This window comes from Bubalus kerabau, chromosome 11 (assembly GCF_029407905.1).
Source record: "Bubalus kerabau isolate K-KA32 ecotype Philippines breed swamp buffalo chromosome 11, PCC_UOA_SB_1v2, whole genome shotgun sequence".
Classification (NCBI taxonomy): domain Eukaryota; kingdom Metazoa; phylum Chordata; class Mammalia; order Artiodactyla; family Bovidae; genus Bubalus; species Bubalus kerabau.
In genome coordinates, this window is record NC_073634.1 from 33,957,648 (window position 1) to 33,967,787 (window position 10,140).

Here is a 10,140-nt window from a genome sequence, read left to right on the forward strand (position 1 = left end):
GGATTTAGTATTGGATTTCCAATCCAACCGCCCAACAAAATAAAACTCAGGACAAAGTCAGTAAGCCCAGAGTTCCATTCTCTGGTGATCCTTGCAGCTAGTCATCTGTATATGAGTTGGTTGGAGGGGTTCCTATTTTGTAGAAGGAACTTAGAGTGAGATGCCTTATCTTGAGTCTTCTTTTCTGCATTACCAAAATGCTGATGGTGCCTGTATTATAGGGTTGATGTGAGAATTACACAGACCAGTAATATATGCATTTATCTATAGATGCTTTGTGTGTACCAGGAACCAGTCTAAGTGACCTCTATGGGAATTATATCATTTAATCCCTTACGATAACTAGATTATTCCCAATTTGTAGCTGAGGCTCAGAGGGGCTATGTAACTTGCTCAAGGTCACATAGTTAGCAAGTGGCAGAGTCGAGCATGACTCTGACAGTAAGATTCTGCGGCCATGCTCTTACCCAGTTCACCATACTGCCTCCTAGATCATGAGGGTTCAGGCTATGGTGGGAAGGTTAGATAACTGAGATCTAGGGTTGGCTGTGCTGCTCAATGGCCATGTAAGTTTGAGGTAAGTCAATTTTCCTTTCTGGGTCACACTTTTTCCATCTGTAAAGGGTACCACCATATCACATAGGTTTTCCTCCTTGAGCTTTTATGAGGATGAAACAAGATAATGAATGAGAAGGTATTAGAAGCAATATTTGAGCTCTTGGAATGATTCCTGTTGCAGGTTTCTGGTTTCAGCATAGTTTAGCTTGATTGTGTGGGCCTCAGGATACAGAGAAGTGCCTTTTAGTTTCCAGCTATCAGAGATTGAACCCCATGGAAGGTAGGACCAGTGAAGAGCTTCTTAAGTTTCCTTTGGAATAAAGAAAAGTCTGTGTTTTAACAGGCTACATTAGTTACTAGAGTAATACTGGTGGCCGTAAGAAACAAAACCCCCAAGTATCAGTAGCTTAAAACACACTGGAGGTTTCTCGCTCATTAACAATCAAATGCATGTCAAATACATACACGTGTTTATTGTCAGTGGGTGGGTTTTCTCCTTAGTGTTGAGAGACCCAGGTTTCTTCCATCGTGTGGCTTCACCATCCCCGTAGTGCAGTGGTTCTCAATCCTCGTTTCCTATGCAGCTTTAACAAGGGTTCTTGGTTCCCACCCGCGCCCCCGCCAGAGATACCGATTTAATTGGTTTCTGGTGTGGTCCTCCATTGGTTTTTGTGTTTTTTTAAGTGTCAGGTGATTTTAATGTGTAGCTAAGTTTGGGCACGCCTGCACGTCATGGCGTCCTCTCCTTTTAACCATGAGCAGGAGAAAGAAACGGAGAAGACAGTGCATTTACTTCTTAAAACCGTCAGTCCATGTGTGGTGGACATTGCTCCTGCTTACATTCTGTCGGCAAGAGCAGCTTTCTGGCCACTCTGGGTGCAAGGTAAGCTGTGAGATATGGCCCCAGGTCGGGTTGTTTCTCAGCCATGGCTGTGTACTGTAGAAGGGGAGCATTTGGGTCGGTTATTTAATCTGTGTCCCAGGCATCAACAGATCAACTTCCCCAGATGCTGCGAGACCTAACCTGTGGCACAGAAGCTTAGAGGTGTCCTCAATTCAAAGAGGCTTTCCTCGGGGTTGGGGGAGGAACGGGCGTCACCTAATTGTCTTAGGTTTGGGAGCTGTGGTCACCTACATTCCTGTCTATAGCCTGGTATTAGAGAATAGTTTCTTGTTGTAAAAGAGCACAGATTTTTCAGGCAGGAGAATTTGGTTAAAATCCTCATTTATTGTTAGTAAACTTGTGATTTGGGGCATGTTAATTAACATCTATAGCCTTCACTCTTTCAAAATGTAAAATGTATATAATTATACCTGAGTTGAAAGGTTTTATAATAATAATACAAAACTGCCTACCTTGCCTTAAATAAGAAGTCTGTTATGGTGCTGAAAATGACAGGCATTGAGCAGGGGAGGGATCCTTGTAGAATTTTCTCTCCTTGCAGAAGGGAGAAGGGTGGGACTCTCTGCGGTGGCAGGGAACTAGGGGTTGAGGAGAGAGGCTGAGTTTTGCCACTAGGCTGAGAAGCAGCTTTGGGGCCACACTTGGCCTGTTAGGTTGGAATAATGGGACTGGATTACCCCAACAGACAAGACCCCCGCACACACTAGAAAGTGACTCCTCTGCTCAGTCCAAGGGCCAGCAGCCACGTCTTCCCTTGCATCTCCTCAGTGCCCACCCCTGCAGTAAGAAGGAGACCTAACTTCGAGAGCCCTAAGCAGTTTGGGAGAGAGACTCTCATCCCGAGAAACAGGAAGGCTGCAGCAGTGCCTGGGCTCATCAGAAGCCTGGCTGGAGTCTTTCTGCTGGGGTTGCTGCAGCTGTGCCTGGGGCTGTTGATAAGGAAGATGGGGAGATAGTAGGACGCCTTCCTGTTAGTGCCAGCGAAGAGCCAGCTGGTGCAGATAACAGCCTGTCAGCTCCTAGCCTGGAGTGTGACAAGACTGGCTTTGTGTGACTCTAATTAATTCTGCATGTCTCTGGTTGGTAGTGGGGATGGGGAGGACTACGAAACTGACAAGGATAGTTTTGGGGGGCTTTTCCATTTCCTTTCTGCATGACTTTTTCCTTTTCAGCTACGTGGCCGTTGTGGATTCCCCTACACCCCATTCCTTTCAGGGTTGACCTGGATGAGGTGGGGCTGAGGTTATCCCAGGTTCTCCAGGGGGGTGATTTTCTCCTAGGATCCCAAGACTATAGAGGTGAAGCAGCTCCTGCTGAGGGCGGTGGGGGCAGGGGAGGGTGGCACTGTCTGACTTATGCCCATGGGTCTGCTCCACCCTAGGCAGATGGCAGCAGGACTACAACATTATCAACGCCTGTGGGGAAAACCCCTGCTTACCTTAAATTTTCTCTTATGGAGTTTTTAAGCCCTCATCTTTTTGTTTCTCCTGGTATGCAAGTCTGAAGATAGAGCTTCTGTGATCCTTCCTACAAATGGCTGAAAATTACATCAGGCACCTAGTGTGTGCAATGCACTGAGCTTGACCCATTTTCTAGGGATGGTCCAAGCTTCCAAGCAGACGTTCAGGGTATCTATTTTTATCCCTTTTTACTGATGAGACGAGAGTCCCAGAGGAGCTAAAGAATGTGCCCAGGGTCATGGAGCTTATTAAAAGGTGCTGGACTGTCTGATTTCAAAGCTGCCTCCTCTCTGCTCTGATCTCCAGCTGATTTTCTAAAACACCTTTGTAGATGAACAATAAGTTATATAATAGATGGAATGCTATTTTATGAGGCAAAATTTTGCAGTCTTGAATCCAAACATATCATTCTCTATCTTCTTGAAAAAAATTACGGTTCTGTAGCAGGAGTTAGAAAATTAAACCCTAAGGTCCCAACTGGCCTCCTGCGTCTCCTTGGCCTAAGACTGCTTTTCCCTGGTGACACCCCGTTATTTTGGTACAATCTTCAGCAAGCCTGCTCCCATTTTCCACTGCACTCTGACAAACCAGTATTAAGCTTCACTTTTTTTGTTTCTTAAACCATGTACTCAGCCTAGATGTTAGGGTTTGGTGGGTGTATGAGCCGTCTGAGATAGAAGGATCACAAGTTCTGGAGGGCATGTGTATTTTTTAAAAACATAGTGTTAAAATTACTTGGTTTTAGTCATGATACTTATGATAATGTTAAATAATAGTCATATGTTAAAATGTTGAGAAATATAAAAAGTCACAATGATGTGTGAATGTTGAACATAAAATGCCTCACCTTTCTCAGAATATTTAATTCAAACATGTGGCTATGACAAATGATGAGATTTCTGCAGTGAGGCAGGCTGATGAGAGAGACGAGGGATGGGAAGTTTTAGGAGCAGGAGTGTTTCTGGGAGGTACCCCCAAATCATATCCTACAGAAGCTAAGGATGGGTTTGAGAGCAGTTTGGGGGGATTAAAGTCCTCAGTCCCCCTCTTGACTGCAGGTGGTAACTGTCTCCACGAATGCTCTTCAGAAAGCTGCCTTCAGGTGCTGTGTTTGTGGTGGGGATATGGGGATAATGAAGGACAAATGCGCCTGTTTGAAATGGAGAGGAGAACCCACTGGGCCATTTTGTTCTGGTTGTTAGGGAGCATCTGATTGTGGGTGTATTCCCAGTGTGCCGATTTCTAGCCAGTATGTGGAGGAAACAGGACTTGTGTGGGAAAGAGAACACCACATCACCCACATTCAGATGTGACTAGGTGGGGAGCTCTTAGCCCCTGAAGGACTGTTCTGGAAAGCTCCCTGGCTTTTATGCTCACCCTCAGGCAATACTTCCCTGGTGGCTCAGACGGTAAAGCGTCTGTCTACAATGTGGGAAACCCAGGTTCAATCCCTGGGTCTGGGAGATCTCCTAGAGAAGGAAATGGCAACCCACTCCAGTATTCTTGCCTGGAAAATCACATGAATGGAGGAACCTGGTGGTCCAAGGGGTTGCAAAGAGTTCAGACATGACTGAGCGACTTCACTTTCACTTTCAGGCAATACAGTCCCATGGACTCTATCAGTTACACAAGTCAGCTCAGGAATCAGAATATCCACCCCAAAATATTTATTTTATCTTGACTGGACCACCACGAGCAGTTCTCCTGCCCCACCTCCACAGCTTGGACCTGTCTCCAGAAGTCCTCATATAGGAAGAGGACCTTGCCTTGTGCTTTTCCTCTGCTCCCCCTCTGTCTGTTGCTGTTTTGATGCCCCAGGGATTAGTGTGAGACAGGGGAGGGGATAGCTGGTTTTCATTGGCTGGATGCCTGCACAGTCTTTCCCGGCCAGGAAGGTGGTTAAAGAAGCCTTTCAAGTGTTGAGTACTTGAGGTAAGCTCTTCCAGGTTTCCCTGCTGGGCCCTTTCCCTGTCCTGCTATTACAGGCGTTCCCTTGAGATTCCTTCCTAAGCTCCTGGACACTGTATGTACCTCCAACCTTTTTCAGTTGAGGTCTCCCAAACCTTACAAACCCACCTCTTGCGGCTCATGATGACTGCATACCAGGTTTTTTTTTTTTGGGTGTGTGGGTGGCGCACTTGTGGCTCACAGAGTGCAGGGAGCTCCCACATTCCTTGGGAGTACAGGCTCATCCTGGAGCAGCTGCCCTTCACAGCTCCCATCAAGCAGTTTTAGTTGTCAGGGAGGACCGGATTGCAGGTGTATTCCCAGTGTGTTGATCCGTAGTCAGTGTGGAGAGGAAACAGGACTTGTGTGGGAGAGAGAAGATAGCATCACCTTCTTGACTTCTACATTTCCTGGGCAGGAATCAGGCCTCAGTCTACAGTCCTTGTGATCTTCCTAGAAGTGAGGCCCACACCAGTCTTTAGCAACCCCCCAGTGGCAGAAATCACACTTCAGAGCATCCCGAGTGGTTGCCTTGGGGCCCTTGTCTAGATGAAAGGTTAGAGGCCACACATCCCTATCCTTGAACAGAGCAGGATGGGGTGGGGAGTCACAGCTCACAACCCTTCTCTCCAAGGAAATTTCTCTTCCAGCTTCTCTTAAAATCCTTCTCTAACTCAGTTTTGTATCCTTGATCTTGTTATGTGGTCCACACATTGCAAACTAGGTTCTCCTTCATTCCTGTAAATTCTTGCCTTATGAGTGTTTGCTTGGCAGCTCTGTGTACCACTTCCTTTGATATCCTGATATCCATGGCCCTTCTTTCAAAACTGCAACAGCATATCCCAATATATAATATCCCGTGCATGATCCCTCTGAATCAGTCAGTCATTCTTCAAATAGTCTGCTTTGTTGAGTGGAGATACAGGAGACTTGACAGCAGTTGATCTGAGGGTACCCACTCTACCAGCCACAAAGCAGTGGGGTTTGGAGGTGACATCCATAGTCCAAAAGGGCACAGGTGAGCAGGGGATATAAGAGGGTGGAGGAAAGGGCACCTGATGTTTCCTGTGGTGATAGAATCTTTTGGCTAAGGCTTTGTCCATGTGAGAACTGCAGTCTCCTAGGGATGGGTGTAACCCTTGGATCAGCATCAGCTCATGAGCCTAGTCCACAGGCACGTGGCCCTCAGGAGCAGGAAGGGGCTCCCTGGGATGTTACTGCTTTGACTCACTAGAGAACCTCCAAAGCATGTCCTCCATCATGGCATTGACTTGGGCTTTTCTCAGCTACTTGTGCGTTCCATCACTGTGTCCTGTTGAAGTCCAATATAAAAATGGGCCAAATTCATGCAGCTCTTGGGGGCAGGGCCCCAGGATGAGTGCAGGCTGCCTGACTCCTGGGGCTGGCAAATCCCAGTGGATGTGTCCCTTGCCAACAAGTGCCTTCTGCATTGCAGACACGTCACCTTGTGAGAGCTCCACTCTGAGCGAGGACCTCAGGGCAGAGCTCTGAGGAGACATCTTTAGAACTGCCATGCTCTGGTGGTCTCTTGGCTCCTTGCAGTGGAAATCAGCACCACATAGGGGTTAGGAACTCTCTCCCTGGGGTGAGGTGACCTTGGTTTGAATCTCTATTTAAATTGCAAATTGTATAATGTTGAGCAGGTGGTTTTTTCCTGGCCTTGGTTTTCCCATCTGTAACAGGGGAGTAATAGCAATGAGATTAATTGCGAAAAATCCTTGTAAGCCACACAGCATACAACTTTAACAATTCCTCTTGTGAAATTACATTGTGGAAACCTCCAGACAGATAGTAGCTGGTACTCAGAAATATTCAACTCCTTCTGAACTCACTATGTTATTGGCCTCATGTCTATATGCCTTTTTGCCCCTTCCCTCCTCATGTCAGTTTCTACTTTGGCACAAAGAACTATTGCCAGATGAGTTATTTGAAAACATTTTAAATAATTTGAACTCTCAAATAATTAAAGTGCCCTATATTTTATTCACCAAAATGAACCAGCAAAAACAGCAACAAGCCTTCTTGTCACTGCTCCCTTAACCTCATCCCAAATACACACACACACACAACACTCTACAGGCAACCCAAGTAGTGGGAGAATCTTTCTTGGGGACAGACCTTGAAGTTGTTAACCAACCACAGGATTAATAATATCCACGCTCCCATGGTTTTAGCATGATGTCATGCTGTCTTGTTCCATTGGAGTGCAGGTGGTTCTGTCTTGGGATTGTGTTTCCCTAAAAGCAGCCTGGATTAGTGAGCAAGGGGCAGTGAGAACGAGCCCCACTAAACCTGCAAGTCCTGTTTGGAACCATATTTGAGTCCGTGTCTTTCCTGCCCCTGCCTCCCAGCCCCATGTACCATCTTAATTTTTGTAGTTGCAGTTTGCTGCTCCAGTAGAAAAAAGCCAGAGCGTTCACAAATTGCCTCATAAAAGAAGCTCCATTTAGAAAATCTTATTCACTAAGGATTTATTAGCTCTTCACACTCCAGAAGGCTGGAGTTTTATCTTGACTTAGAGTTAGTTGTTCACCCAAACCAGCTGAATAATTCTCACCCTGGAGACTAGAAGCCAGTTGGAGGCAAAAGCTCTTCAGCTGCCAGCAACTTCCCCTTTGGTTGTGGTCTTTGGGTGTATGTGTTGTGGGGGAGGGCCCTCTTTCCCCAGGGCGCAGCCCCCCAGGTGTGCCACCACATACAGACTAGACAAGAAAGCCCTAAGCTTTAATTACTTAAATAAATGGCAGGGGTAGTGATGGAGCAGACATTTCTACAAATTCATTGTCCAAGATGGTTAACAGTAAAATATACAGGTAGTGTAAGCTCTATATGTGGTCAGAGGCAGAGTAGAACAGTGAAGAAAGGTCCCACTTGAAGAGTTAAATATCAGTAGGAGGCAAGTTTGTCAAGGTCATGTCAAAAGTCCAGTAGAGTACCTTTGAGCTGAATGGCATAATGAGTAAGAGCCAGGTATTCAGAAAAGTATTGGTCAGGGTACAATGGGTTGGTCAGGGAATGCTTCATGGAAAGCAGAATTTTAATTGGGCCTGCAAGCATGAGTTTTATTTGGGCAAAGAGGAAGGAAAAATGCTTCAAGGGAGAACAATTAAAAAGACCAGTCTTTGCCTTGGAATTCAGGCAAGATTTGTCTTAAGAGAGAACTGGTACAGTTTCAGAACCTACCATACTCAGTTTCAACTATACATGCCCAAACCAAGTATTTGGGAACACAAGGAAAAAGAATAATTATCAGAAAGCTATCTCTTTCTTCTACTTTCTACCTCCTCCTGCTCCCTTCCCCCAAAGGCTTAAGAACTGAGTAACCAATGCAGGTCCAAGGGAAAATAAAAGTTGGAAGTTATTTAGTACTGGAAATACTCCCGAGGAATTAGGCAAGAAAAAGCAATAAGAGGAATCACAAATTGGAAAGGAAGAAGTAAAGTTTTCACTATTTGCAAATGATATGTGTAGAAAAACTGGAAGAATCCATGAAAAACCTCTTAGAATAAACAAATTTAGTAAAGTTGCAGGATGCAGAATCAATGAACAAAAATCTGTTGCATTTCTATGCACTATCAGAGAAGCTAAAACAATTCTGTTTACAATTGCATCAGAAAGAATAAAATACCTGGGAATAAATTTAACCAAGAAAGTGAAAGACTTGTATGTTGAAAACTGTAAGACATTAATGAAAGAAATTGAAGATACATATAAATGGAAAAATATTCCGTGGTCATATATTGGAAGAACTGATTTTTTAAAATGCCCATACCACCCAAAGCAATCTACATATTCAATGCAATCCTTATCGCAATTCCAGTGGCACTTTTCACAGAAATAGAACAAACCTAAAATTTGTATGGAATCATAAAAGACCCTGAAGAGCCAAAGCAGACTTGAGAAAGAAGAACAAAGCTGGAGTCATCACACTCCCTGATTTTAAAGTATGCTATAAAGCTATAGTAATTAACACAGTATGGTATTGGCATGAAAACAGACACTCAGATCAGTGGAACAGAAGAGAGACCCCAGAAATAAACTCACTCATATATGGCCAATTTCTGACAAAGGATATACAGTGGGGAAATACATAATGGGGGAAAGGGATACACAGTGGGGGAAAGAACAGCCTCTTCAATATATGATGTTGGGAAAATTGGACAGATGAAAAGAATAAAACTGGGCCACTATATTAGACCATAAACAAAAATTAACTCAAAATGGATTAAAGACTTGAACGTAAGACCTGAGACTGTAAAACTCCCAGAAGAACACAGGTGATAAGCTCCTTGGCATAGTATGCTGGGGGTGTACTGTGTTAGGTACTCTCAGCCATTGTATCCTTCTATCATCACAGCTCTGGTGAGATGTTCTAATCTATTTTATGTTTGGGGAAATACTCAGAAAGATCCGGTAACTTGCTTGTAGTCACAGAGCTACTGAGTAGCGGAGGAAGGATTCACACCCACTCCTTAGGCCATAATAAATACTACCAACAATTTATGTATAAACCTTGCTTTTCAATATTGTTCATATCAGAGGTTTTGTTGTATTTTCGGTGGATCTTCTGCTGAGGACCTGAAATTAAACCATCTGAGGACAGGCACTAGCTTGGTTGAATGTGAAGAATCAGTCTGTGCCATCCAATATTTAGTAAAAATTTTCTACTGATGGGAGGATGAGCTGTGATAATGCATATACAGTGCCTTGCACTTAAGAATTCAATAACTGTTATCTATCATGACGATAATGATGATGGTAATGAAGATGATTAAACAGTCTCTGCCCAAAAGGATTTCCTCTGACAGGCTATTGATTTCTGCAAAAGAATTGGCTTAATAGGATAGAGATTGTCATCCCCACATCATTAATTACAAAGCATTTGTCCACTGAGATGAGGAAGCAGGCTCCAAAGCCTGGAGCTTAACATCTTGTGGCACCTGCCTCCTTGCGGGGCTCCAGGGCTCCAGGTCTCCTGTCCTGTCTAATAGAGGACACGGTACATTTTGTTTTGCTTTTTTGAGTCAATGAGAAACATTAGAGCCCTCCCTCCTCTAAGAGTTGATGAATGATCTTGCAGATATTTTCCTTTAAGAATATTCCCAGCCTCTTCTGCTGGGTGACAAGTATCCTCTTAACTAGTAATGCTAAGCTCTCCTTTTGCATATCCGACCCATCTTCCCTTGACCTTCTAAGCCCTCCATCCCCTTTGTGATGCATAGAATACTATACAAGGTGAAGACCTTCATC

At 44.5% G+C, this 10,140-nt stretch overlaps 1 long non-coding RNA gene across 1 annotated transcript; it reads right to left on the bottom strand.

Annotated features, from left to right (window-relative positions):
* Positions 1 to 497: 497 nt before the first annotated feature.
* Positions 498 to 2,537, bottom strand: LOC129623052 (uncharacterized). The gene is made up of 3 exons (XR_008700317.1): positions 1,915 to 2,537; positions 1,024 to 1,142; positions 498 to 868 (listed from the first exon to the last, which is right to left on the bottom strand). It is a non-coding gene; the product is annotated as an uncharacterized LOC129623052 (long non-coding RNA).
* Positions 2,538 to 10,140: the final 7,603 nt, after the last annotated feature.